Here is a 13,912-nt window from a genome sequence, read left to right on the forward strand (position 1 = left end):
ATTTGTCTTACATTTCAGTGGGCTCAGCTGCCCAAGTGGACCTGGTTCGGCGCAGTCCAGCAGTGCTGCGCCAAAGGCCATGACCTCTTTCCAAAAGTGAGGAAGAGGATGATGAGGTGGGACCCTCAATATCAGGAGGCCTGGAGAGTGCACCCACCCGGACTGACCAGGAAGACAACTCTGGTGCGACGGACCGGGTGGAAGCTGAGGACATTGAAGGAAGGGTGAAGAACTGGACACCTCTGGCCGGGGGTAGAGCTACTCTCCCCCAGACCAATCACCTGTAGGTTTTGGCGAGGTGTCCCCGGGGCAGGCCACTACAAAACCTGGGCCTGCCTTCAGCCCTTCCCCAACTCTAGAGGCCCCCATTCCATCAGGACCTCCAGCTGTATCCCTTGCAACCTGTCCCCCTCATCGTAGCTTCCAGGTCGACACAATTGGCTCCGAAACTGAGGTACCACACCCGTAATGTCCAACCCAAACCTCTCCCTGTGTTGTTCCTTCTGTGGCTGTACCAGATGACTTGATGTGGGTATGTGAGGGTCAGCCAGACATGTCCTCTTGCATCATGCAGCAGATGCATCTAGAAGTGTGCATGATGCGAGAGGAAGTTGCCCAAGCTCTGGCCACCCTCACTGCCAGTGTCAATTCCCTGACTGCAGCCATGTTGTCTTTTGTGTCCCAACTTCCTTCCTGCATTACCGTCATGTCTCCACCTGTTCGTTGCCCCACACTGTTTCCCCCGTACTCCTCATGTGTCACGACCCCGTGTGGTGCCTGTTCCAGCACCATCTTAGCCAGGAGCTCACGTCAGACTCAGAGGATCTGGACTTTGTGGTACTAGAGGATGACCATAAGGACACTTGACCTGTTGGACAGATTTTTCTTTGTAGACAATATTTTACTTTTCCCCTTATAAATAGACTGGTTTCCCTGACTCTCCCTGACATTTTATATTTATGTTTCCCCACCCCAATCCAAGTTCCCTTCTCCTTCTGCAGTAAGAACATCATATGTTTTCCTTTATCCCTTCCAAATGGACTGTTGTTGTTTTTCTAACCCCACATTTTTTTTTAATAGAAAATCTTATTTTGAATCATACTTTTTCTATCTTGTTTAACTTCATTTTGAATGTCTGATACAAACTCTGGACATGTATTTTGGGAGCCATCTGCTCTGCTCATGAGGGCTTGCTGCAATGACAGGGTTACACTTGTACATGTGTCACACATACAGCCTCACATCTCTAGGCCACCAGAATTGGGCAACATTAGCCTATCACAACATGATACGCAACAGAGTTTTGACTTATGAAGAGAATTTCTTTTTATTTACTCATTTTCAAACTGGTCACAAATTTCCTGGGATGTCATCAATGGGGATCGTGCTTGCGGCTTCGCAATTTTGGAGGTGAGGATCGCTGTGAGGGATCATGTCTGGGTTGTCGCCGAGGTGCAGGTTGGTGTGGTACACATGCCTGTACAGGGTGAAGTTCATGTGCAGGGGTGAATGGTGACTGTACATTTGTTTTTTGTGTGTGGATAGGGGGTTGTTGTGCAGGTGGTGGTAGTGCCTGTTCAGGGGTGGTGGCAGTTGTGCAGGTGAGGGAAGTGCCTGGTCAGGGGGTGGTGGTGGATGTGCAGGTGAGTGGAGTGCCTGGATAGGTCGAGGTGGTGGGTGTGGTCCCTTGCTATGGTCCTGTGCAGTTTGTGGTACAGTTGTATGGGTGTGATGTACTGCAGGCAGAAGTGATGGCTCTCCTCCCGATTTTGACTGTGAAGGGAAACTTTGGATCACTTTCATCATGCCCTCCTTCATCTTCATGGCCAAGGCATGGTGTCTTAAACTCTCTTCCCTTTGTATAGATATGATGTCTCTGATATTCTTGTACATGTTTTGCCAAGATCTATCCATCCTATCCAAAACATGGGTCTGTTTGTCCACCACCTGAGGCAATCAGCACAGGGCCTCAGACATGCCTGACAGGGTGGCCCCTATGGCACGAATGTCCTGCCTCACATCTGCCTGCTGTTGGAAGACGTCTTGCTCCCACTGGGCACCATCGCTATGTACAGGCCCTCTCAGCAGGGGCCGGCTATGGATGCAAACACCAGGTCTAACAGTAGGGGGGAGGGTGGCATGTGGATGCTTGTGGACAGGAGAATGGTGGACAGGGGATACCTGCACTGCAACAGGGTTGGTACTTCCCTCAGATGGTGAAGAGAATGCCTGGGTATAGGAGGAGTGTGTAGGTGGACCACCACGTCTGTTCCAGATGTGAGGGCTGTGATGGACGATGTCTGTGTTGGGGTATGTGTGAGGTATGGCTAGTTAGCTCTATGCTGGGGACAGGTAATTATTTGTTTTTGAGTAGGCTGAGGTACTTTGCTGGGAGGATGGGTGTGAGGCCTTACAAAATGTGGGCGATCTGGGAATAGTTCTGTCCATGGCATCAGACTCTTCATCCTCTGAGAGGATGAACAGATAGCCACCATCATCATCCAATCCTTCATCCTCCTCAGGTACTTCCTCCTCTTCTCTTGCACAGTACTTTCAGCCGACATAACTGCCTGGAGGAGCAGTGGATTTTCCACTTTGATTGCCGTTCGCCCAACACTGATGGAAGGTCCATCCTCCTCATCATCATCATCACCTGGAACACAGAGGTTGCAACAGGATAAGTAATTGACCTAGTATTAGGTCTGGTGCAACACAAGTGTTGTTTCTAATGTACTTTGCATCAACAGAAGTGGCAGCTCACACCATAGCACTGTGGGGTGAAATGGATGTACATTGCACAAGCAAACTCACTAGCTCCAGCCGCAGCTTTGTGTCGCTTTGTGTTCCTTTGCGATCCCGCTGATGTCAACTGCGGAACCATGCTCCTCAAAGGGTTTTGTTGACGAAGCAGTCCTCGATCCAGCATCTGTAGGGGGAAGTGACACCATTCTCAATCATCCGTATTACTAATTTACAAACAGGCACATGTGAGACTTATGATATGTATGTAACTTTGTAAGCCCCATTTGCAGGTTTTATGCAAAAGGGGATTTGGATCTTAGTCATGGTTTTGATTCCGCTGATCACACACTCGACCCCGTCTTCTCCTCAAGTTCCCACGACTCCTTCAGCAACACCACCGCACCCAACAGATCCCCCACCACTGCTGGAGCAAAGTCACCCAGGACCAACTACAGGCAAACCTCGCTCTCAGCCCAGCCACCGACCCCTCCAACACCGAGGACGCTGCCCGCAACCTCAGACGATGGATCTACAACTGTGCCAACACCATCGCCCCACTGAAGAAAGCCACCTACAGAGACACCAGCAAGAGAGCCAGCTGGTTTACCCCAGAACTCCTAGCCTCCAAGCGAACCTGCTAGAAACTAGAGAAGAAATGGCACAGTGAAAAGATACCGGACAGATACGCAGCCCACAAAGACGCCATCCGCAACCACCATCACCTCATCAGATCCGCCAAGAGGACCTCCTTCAAAGACCGCCTCGACAACAATGCACACAAAAGCATGGAGCTCTTCAATATCGTGAAAGAACTCTCCAACCCCAGTTCCAACACCAACGACATCACGCCGTCGCCATTCCTGTGCGATTACCTCGCCACCTTCTTCCACCACAAGATCGCCAACATCCATGACAGCTTCAACATCCAGCCAGCCCCAACAGACATCAACACACCAGACTCTCTGCACATCATCGACCACAACCCCCTGCCAGCCTGGGCCAACGTGAACATTGATGACACCATCAAGACCATGAGAACAATCTAGTCTGGCTCCCCATCAGACCCTTTTCCGCACCAGATCTTCACGAAGCCAGCAGCTCCATCGCACCCCACCTCTTCTTCTAGATCGCGACCTTCCCAGAGAGCTGGAAACACGTCGATATCAACGCTCTACTTCAACAACAGAAGGCGTACCCGAGAAACCCCAAGAACTTCCGGCCCATCTCCCTGCTGTCATTCCCAGCCAAGATCATCGAGAAGATTGCCAACAGACAGCTAACCAGATACCTCAAAGAGAACAGCATCCTGGACACATCCCGGTCAGGGTTCTGAGGCAACCACAGCACCCGGACTGTCCTCATCGCTGCCACCAATAACATCAGGACCCTGCTGGACAACAGGGATGTATGATGTTACAACGCGATCAAAATGATCGCGGTACATCACAACGTATCTTTTACGTTGCGTTACCACGACTTGCGCTGTAGGGTGCTGGACTTAGAAATAGTAAGATTTACTATTCCAATTCCAGCCTACGTACAGTAGGGAAGGTGTTGGAATAGTAAATCTACTATTCCTTGGTGTAGAGCGCGCTCCCCCACAAGATGTGGTAACGACTTGCATTGTAAAAGACGCGTCTTAATGGCACCGTAATGTTTTGACCGCGTTGTGAAGGATGTTTACCGGACAACAGTGAGACAGCGGCCCTCATCCTCATGGACCTGTCCGCCGCTTTCGACACTGCCTGCCACCGCACACTACGCGCACGCCTCCAGGACACAGGGATCCGAGACATGGTCCTGGAATGGACCACCTCCTTCCTCTCCGGTAGACCCCAGAGCGTCTTCCTCCCCCAATTCTGATCCGAAGCCTCCAAGATCATCTGCGGCATACCCCAGGGATCCTCCCTCAGCCCGACACTGTTCAACATCTACATGGCCCCCCTCGCACACGTCACCCGACAGCATGACCTCAACATAATCTCGAACGCCGACAACACTCAACTGATCCTCTTCTTCACCAAGGACCCCCTCACTACCAAATCCAATGGATGAAGAGCAGCCGCCTACAGCTGAACACGGACAAGACGGAGGTCCTCATCTTCAGCTCCAACCCTTCAGCCTGGGACGACTCCTGGTGGCCAATGACACTGGGGGCAGCCCCAAAACCCACAAAATACGCACGCAATCTGGGAGTCATCCTCGACTTAACGCTCTCCATGACCAAGCAAGTCAATGCAGTCTCTTCCTCCTGCTGCAACACCCTCCGCATGCTCCGCAAGATCTACAGGTGTTTCCCGACAGATACAAGAAGAACAGTCACCCAGGCCCTCGTCAGTAGCAGACTCGACTATGGAAACGCCCTCTATGCAGGAGCCCCGGCCAAGCTCATCAAACAACTGCAATGCATTCAAAACACCTCTGCACACCTGATCCTTGGCGTACCACACCACAGCCACATCACCCCCACCTAAAAAACCTGCACTGGCTCCCCGTCAACAAGCGGATCTCCGTGAAACTCCTCATCTACGCACACAAGGCTCTCCACAAGACCGGCCCAGCCTACCTCAACAGATGACTCTTCTTCTACATCCACAACCGCCAGCTCCGCTCCACCGACCTCGCCACCATCCCTCGCATTCGAAGAACAACCACCTGTGGCAGATCCTTCTCCCACCTCGCCGCCAAGACCTGGAACACCCTTCCACTCAGCCTACAACAGACCCAAGACCTGCCAACCTTCAGGAGGCTACTCAAAACCTGGCTGTTCGACCAGTAGCACCCCCCCCTTTTTCCCCAACACCTTGAGACCCTCGCGGGTAAGTAGTGTGCTCTACAAATTCTTTATTGATTGATTGATAAGGAAACACTTCATGCCACATATACCTGATGGACATGTGCGAGCATGTGCGAGGGTTTCACTGCTGCAGCCAGATTGTCTTGCATTCCCTGGGATGGTGTTGTACACTGTACTGGTGTCATCCTGTCAGCAGCTGTGATGAGACATACCTGTCCATATTTCAGTACACCAGATGGTAGCTTTGAGCTAACATGTATATGTCATTCTCAATGACTATTGATAGGATATTCCAGGACAATGTGCAGCATGTTTACCTCATGGAATTTACATGTGGGTCCCCTCGCATGCAGCAATTGCCAGCTATTACCTCCACACAGTGCTCACATCAATGAGATGACACATCAACAGACAAACGTGTTTGAGTATGTTACTGATATTTGGAAGGAAGGGGAGAAATAATCAGGACACCGTATTACATCGATTACACCTTCACCGTTAAGACTAACATGGCTCATGAGTATGATATTGTCTATTGATGAATAAAAAGAAGTGTGCATCGACAGGCTGGCCAGTTTCACATTTGCACATCAGTTCATATATGAGATGTGCAATAGTCAGGTACATTTTGTGAGTCATTTGTGCTTCTACCTATGAAGTCAGAAAGCTCCTTTTGGATTGAGAGATCACACATTTTTAATGTCCATCCTTTGAGTGTCCTCTGTTTCCATAATCCATATACTACATCAGGGTGAAACTAAGCTGACAACGGATGATGTTTTATACAGCAGACATCCTAACCTCATATGTTATACACTCACTTATCTCGTTGGATACAGTAAAAGAGGAGGCAAGCAGAATGCAACATTTGACTCAGATCCCACATTGTGGGTAAGTTGTGAAGATTTGATGGTTGCCGCCTACACTGGATTTGTGTTGCGCCTTTCAGCCAAGAGATTTTATAATGTAACTTCTTGAAGATTCACCGTAGCATCCCATATATCCATCACAAAAGAACACAACTGGCACCAGTGCGAGCCTCATCCACACCAATTTCAATATGATTTGTCCATTAGAATTGTGATAGGGAGTTTTCATATCATTGAATTACAATCCAGTTGTGTCTAGTACTCTCAATATGACACTAGATACTATTTTGATGTCCATTCAGCACTGACTTCTCATACATTTTGTGTCATCCTTTCACTAGCCACCATGGTGTTATCTGGTATGTGGTTAAATACCATATAAAACACATACAAAATACAGCAGAGATTAAGGGCACTTTCATGGGCATGAGCATTCAGGTACATTATTCTTGGGTTTACTTACAATGGCCCCGCATCTGCTCAGTGTGTGGTCCCTGACCAGATGTCACAGACAACCTTGTAGGAGAAGTCACTGTGGGTCTTGGAATCTGGGAGGAAATCATTCTACCTACAATGATAAGTGTGTTGCAACTTTATATTTCTGCTGCCACATGTGATGCACTCAATTTCAGGCATGAAAGAAGAGCACAAGCAGTGTGGGTCCTACCGTTACATAGGTGTGTAGCACTAATTATCATGAGTGATCACCCATTCAACTTGAGCCTGGGGGGAATGGTAGGCACTTGAAATCGTCATCAGACCCAAATGCAGAGATTCTAGCCCGGAGACGGACATCCCACTACGGTGTGGAAATTCCGGCCCGAGAGCGGACGTAAAGTTAGTAGTCATAAGTGATTTCTGTGCATACCGTAAATTGTAACGTTTCCAATGGAGTCGCCATTCTGATCAAGGGGAAGCATTTCACCACTGACAAGGTCACTGATCGGCCACTGACAAGGTCCCTGAGCAGGGGGCAGAGTGCTGTTCATGGACGGCTGCTGGTGATCCCATGAGGCTTATCGATGTCTATTCCCCCAGAGAAAACTGAGTGGCTTGAGATGCTCAGGATGGAACTCGTGACCTCCAGGACCATCCTGATGGGTGGTGATTTCAACTGCTCAGTAGAGATGGATAGACAAAATGGGTCAGACTCTGCAGGGATGGATGCGACCTCCAGGCTGTTGGTGGAGATGATAGGTGAAGCATCCCCCCAGGATGTCATCAGGAGCATGGGGCCGAATGCCAGGAATCTTTCCTGGAGTAGGCCGGACACATTCGTGCGTTCACGGATCGACCTCCATTTCACCTCCACAACAGTAAAGCCTGGGCGAAGCTCCCTGGTTGACATCCACTTCTCTGACCACAGAGCCATCAATTTCGATGATGGAACTCACAGGGAAGTTCCCCGCTGGCCCACGGTCGTGGAAACTGAACTGCTCATTGCCGGAAAGCGAGGAGTGAGTGGTGAACCTCAAAATTGAGTGGAGGGACATGAGGGACTTCTTTCACTCTTCCAGCGAGTGGTGGGATTGGGTGGAGGACTGGTTCAGGAGCTTCTTCCAGGATGCAAGCCGAGCCACTGCACGGGAAAAGAGGAGTGCGTTCAGGAGGCTGCGAAGCAAGCTGAAGCAACTGTATGGACTCGAGCTCAAAGGATGGGATGTGGATGACAAACTGAAGGAAACCTGAACAGTGCTTAAAGGGCACTTTAGGGAAGTATCCAAGAAAATCATTTTCCAGACCAGAACCGAGAACCTTGAAAAGGACGAGAAATGCAACTCGTTCCTCAAGAAACTTCACTCAACCCACAAACTGTTGGAAGACCTTTGGGACTTAGAGGGAAACCTCCAAAGTGAGAAAGAGCAAGCCAGGAGAGTCATAAAAGAGTTTTATGGTGAACTCTACCCACAGAAGTCGTCATAGAGATCCATGGCAGATATTGTCCTGGAGGACATCTCAAATACAATGGGTCCAGAAGAGAAATAGGGCCTGAACATGCCCTACACTCTGAAAGAGCTGCACGTCGCCGATACAACCTCCAAGAGGGGCAAGACGCCTAGAAATGACGGTCTCCTAGTGGAACTTGATGCTGAACTATGGGAGCTGATGAGCCGGTCTTGCATGACCTCCCAGAGGAAATGGTGGGCAAAGGCAGTTTGCCACAATGCCTGAGTGAAGGCATGATAACACTTTGTACAAACAGAAGGGAGAGAGAGAAGATCTCAAAAACTGTAGGCCCATCTCTCTCTTTATTGTGGACTACAAAATCCTTGTGAAGGTGATGGCCAACCACCTAAAGAAAGTGATAGCGAAGATATTTCTCCCCGATCAGTCCTGTGGGATACCAGGTTGGCAAATTGCGGACAGTCTAGCCCTGGTCTGGGACACGATCGAGTTCGTCAAGAGGTGCAAAATTCCGATGGCCTTGGTCAGCTTGGATCAGGCAAAGAGACTGAGCTGCAACAGGCAGCCTTGATCTCCCGAAGTCTAATGCCACAGCTCGAAAGGGAGCTGGTGCACCTACAAGCTGATTTCCAGGCCAAGTTGTATAAAACTATTAAGGATAGATGGGAGGCCAGTAAAGTACAGCACTTCGCTTATGGCGAAAAATGTGGCTTCCTGCTGGCCTGGAAATCTAGAGTAGACAGGGTAAGGAACCATATTATGAGCTTGGTCCAAAGAGGGTCAGGGGCCCTGCTGCAGAAAGATGAAGATATTAGGGAGGAAGCCAGATCCTTCATGCTTGATATATACCAGGAGGACACTGATTATAGATTAGATGTGGTTAAGGCATGGCTAAGCTTGAGAGACCTACCCCAACTGTCTCGAAGCTGACAGGCTGTATCTTTCTACTAGTGTCTCGGAGGGTGAGATTAAAGAGCAACTCAAAAAAATGAATAGGGGTAAAGCTGCTGGCCCAGATGGGCTCCCTGTCGAGATATACCTGGGTCTATCAGATAGGGTAGTGCCGGCTTTAAAAACCCTCTTCAATAAAATATATCTACATGGAGAAGGTATTCCTCCATCATTGTCCGAGGCGAAGGTGTCCCTGATCCTCAAGCAAGATAAAGATCCTCAAAAAATCGAGGCATACAGGCCCATCTGATTATTAAATTCGGATCTCAAGATCTTCTCTGGGATTTTGGCTACCAGGATGGCTAAAATTATTAAAACCATTATACATTCCGACCAGAGACGGTTTATACCCGGAAGACAGCTTAACGAGCTTACCCTCCTAGCCTTGGGGGTGATAGATGTTGCAACAGAAAAAAAGCTACCACTTGCTATTGTTGCAATTGATGCCGCTAACCAAGTCAGCTGGAACTATCGTTGGGAGGCCTTGCAGAGTTTTAGCTTTCCTATTAATTTTATTGAGGCTGTCAAATCTCTGTACTTACATCCACGGGCAACAGTGCTAGTTAACGGGATCCTAACCAAATGGTTTAGTATCCCAAGAGGCACCAGACAGGATGTCCCCTGTCAGCCTTATTGTTTAATATATACATTGAGCCTTTTGTTTGCTCTCTTAGAGAGGAGCCCCTCATCAGGCCATTTTAGATTGCCAACCTGGAATTGAAGTTTGCCCTACATGCGGACGACCTTCTCATGTACACGTCTGACCATGTAAAAGCTATACCAAGGCTGTTTGAATTAGCTGGGGAATTTGGTAAGATCTCTAGTTATAAAATTAATAAAGAGAAAACTGAAATAATGAGTTGGAACTGCACTAAAGTAATAGGGGCGAAGGGCCGGATGAGTTATTTGGGGATTTACCTAGCACAGAAGCTGTTAGATACACCAAAAATCAGCTGGGAGAAGGTTTCCAAGGAGGTAGGCGGTTTGTTAATGTGATAATAGCAAACAGTTAGATAACGTAACCAGGGAGAAACAACATATAGGAAGCACAGCAACTAATTAAAAAGTACAAAATTGAATTTATTTGAAAATATACATATTCAAGGTAAAAACATTTTAAACTCAAAAAACATGAACATGAGAACAAATTAAGAAACCAATTAATTCACTGCAAATGGATTATCTTTCTAACACAGTTACACAAAAATTCATAAAACAGTGGCAGACAGAAATAATCATCGACGCGCGTTTCGGCGTTTTAGCAAGAACGCCTTCCTCAGGAGCCACATTAAAATCTGATAAACATATGTAAAATAAATTAAAAACACACAGGGGAGTATTAATCACTCTCATCATTGATATACTAATACATATGCATAAAACTATGCCTAAGGCTGTGCTTACCAACCAATTCTTCCCTACTTATGCAGTTATGCACTATAGCTGCACAAGGAACAGACTAAATAATTTATATTTGAGCAGTGTCATAGTGATCGGGCAGTGCAACACATGAATTAATGACCCCCAATCATATTAGTTAACACAAGGAACTACAGTGCTCACAATCAATGATAAAGAAACTATGAGCTTTCTTATTTAATGGTATTCATACCTGACCAAGGGGAGCATGGGAAAAAATGTTCACTTCGTTTTCCTTAGATAAGTGTCACAAATTGGGTAGAAATATATTTCTTGTCGTCATGTAGGCGTAGTCACTTTTTACTCCATGAAAGTTTTAATCTGCGATAATCAAAACATTCCTATTGGGGATATATTACAATAATAAATATCCTATTTATTCAGTGCTTAGATATGTTGGGCCTGTTTATCTTACCAGAATGAATGATGCATTCAAGGTAATCACCGATTCAGGCACTATGGAATGATTCCGGTGTTTAATTATATCAACGGGCCATCGGGGTTTTAGTACTGGGAGGGAAAATCGATGAGAGTATTTAGTTGTTATTTCATAAAAAGAAAAACCTAAACTAATCTAAGTTATATTGGCCTCTAAGTTAGCAAACTCTTACCATGTGTTGAATCAACATATGTGGTTGCACCCGGTCAATGACGAAGTCTTCTGTCAATATTTGGTGCTGTTGATGGAAAGACCGTCCGAGATTTATCAATATATTGTGGAAAAGTTAACATTATTAAGGCATTTGCGCTATTTAAGGTGAGGAAACTTACCGATTAAATGCAAAGGGATAATTACATATATATACGACAAGGCGCCGAGAACGGGATATCCATGGGCGTCTATCTTAAGGCTTTCTATACTGTAGGTAAGAAATGAAACAGAAGCCCTACCATTATTGTTAGATCTCGTATGCGAATGAGCTATGAAAAAACAAGTTTAAAAGGAAAGCCTGCACGCGCTAATTGCTGTTTTCAAAGTAACGGCAACGGATGCCAAGTTACAAAACAGGTTCGAAAAGATTACCGCTCGCGTTTCCAATTGCTTTCACATGCGGTTTAAAGTCTGATGAGGTTACTTTGTTTTAAGATAGGTGCCGGATACAGTTACGTTCTTACGGTAACAAGTTAAAAGAAACGGCAGGGAAGAATAGGAGGGATATTCTGTGAAAGAAACAAAGCCTGCATGTACGTACATGGTAGCGTGAACAGCAATATTGTATCTAGCAATAATAGCGCTTACCATTTCTCTCACAAGTTTGATACTTCTAATAGAAACACGGGAGCCGCTCATGTAATGGCTGCTTGTCTCCCTTTTACACGTCTTCAAACTATGGGCAAAAAGTAATAACGTAGATAATGTTTACTCTGTGACATCAGGCTAGGGGAAAAAAAGCCACATTACTGCTGGCGGGATACGAAGGGGAGAGGTTTTCTATAAGCTTACCCGGATTAGTTGTAAACGAGCGATGGCATCAACCTGCGGGCGCCACCTTCAGCGTGTGTGTTAGCGTCCCGCAGCCGTTGGAAAAGCTGGTTAACCTGGCTTAAAGTTCCGCCTTTATTTAAATCGTTTCTAATTGGTGACGTATGAAGATATTAACCCCTTCCATGCTGGGCCGTTTCCGCCACTGTGCGGTAAACAAAAGAACAGGGCGGGGCCGTGACGAACCTCAGCCGTCATCAGCACACGAGCGCCGCAGAGCGTGACGGCTGGGGTTCGTCACCAGCATGGAAGGGGTTAAGATTAAAGGGAAAGTATCCATATTTTCCGCAATACACGGAGGACATGTATTAAATGGCCAGAACAGTGGTTAAGATTAAAGGGAAAGTATCCCTATTTTCTGCAATGACCGAGGACATGCATTAAAGTGCCAGAACAGAGGTTCACACGATATATATGGCTTTATAAAAACTACCAGGCAAAACAAAAAAAATATACATATATATAAAAGAATGAATAAAAAAATGTGAGGAGGGAAAACCGAGGGGTTGTAATGTCCCTTAAATTCCAAAATTTGTTTTAAAGATGGTAGGAAGTATATGATTTTGACAATCGTTGCAAATCTTTGAAAACGGCTGAGGAAAAACGGCAGATACAAAGGATGATTATTATTTCTGTTGTAATACCGTTATGATATTTAATAATATTATAATATTTAGAATTGCACAGAACGATTGGGAAGAATACCGACTGGTAAGATGTTGAAGACTATACTATGATAAAAATTGCGCAAGAAAAGTGGGGAGGAGATCAGCCGGTAGAGTGGAAAAGAGGTAACTACTTTGCTTAGATATATGAACCAATCCTTAGGCAGATACAAAGGATGATTATTATTTCTGTTGTCGATGGCCTTGGTCAGCTTGGATCAGGCAAAGAGACTGAGCTGCAACAGGCAGCCTTGATCTCCCGAAGTCTAATGCCACAGCTCGAAAGGGAGCTGGTGCACCTACAAGCTGATTTCCAGGCCAAGTTGGATAAAACTATTAAGGATAGATGGGAGGCCAGTAAAGTACAGCACTTCGCTTATGGCGAAAAATGTGGCTTCCTGCTGGCCGGGAAATCTAGAGTAGACAGGGTAAGGAACCATATCATGAGCTTGGTCCAAAGAGGGTCAGGGGCCCTGTTGCAGAAAGATGAAGATATTAGGGAGGAAGCCAGATCCTTCATGCTTGATCTATACCAGGAGGATACTGATTATAGATTAGATGTGGTTAAGGCATGGCTAAGCTTGAGAGACCTACCCCAACTGTCTCGAAGCTGACAGGCTGTATCTTTCTACTAGTATCTCGGAGGGTGAGATTAAAGAGCAACTCAAAAAAATGAATAGGGGTAAAGCTGCTGGCCCAGATGGGCTCCCTGTCGAGATATACCTGGGTCTATCAGATAGGGTAGTGCCGGCTTTAAAAACCCTCTTCAATAAAATATATCTACATGGAGAAGGTATTCCTCCATCATTGTCCGAGGCGAAGGTGTCCCTGATCCTCAAGCAAGATAAAGATCCTCAAAAAATCGAGGCATACAGGCCCATCTGATTATTAAATTCGGATCGCAAGATCTTCTCTGGGATTTTGGCTACCAGGATGGCTAAAATTATTAAAACCATTATACATTCCGACCAGAGACGGTTTATACCCGGAAGACAGCTTAACGAGCTTACCCTCCTAGCCTTGGGGGTGATAGATGTTGCAACAGAAAAAAAGCTACCACTTACTATTGTTGCAATTGATG

Source organism: Lissotriton vulgaris, chromosome 8 (genome assembly GCF_964263255.1).
Source record: "Lissotriton vulgaris chromosome 8, aLisVul1.2, whole genome shotgun sequence".
Lineage (NCBI taxonomy): Eukaryota > Metazoa > Chordata > Amphibia > Caudata > Salamandridae > Lissotriton > Lissotriton vulgaris.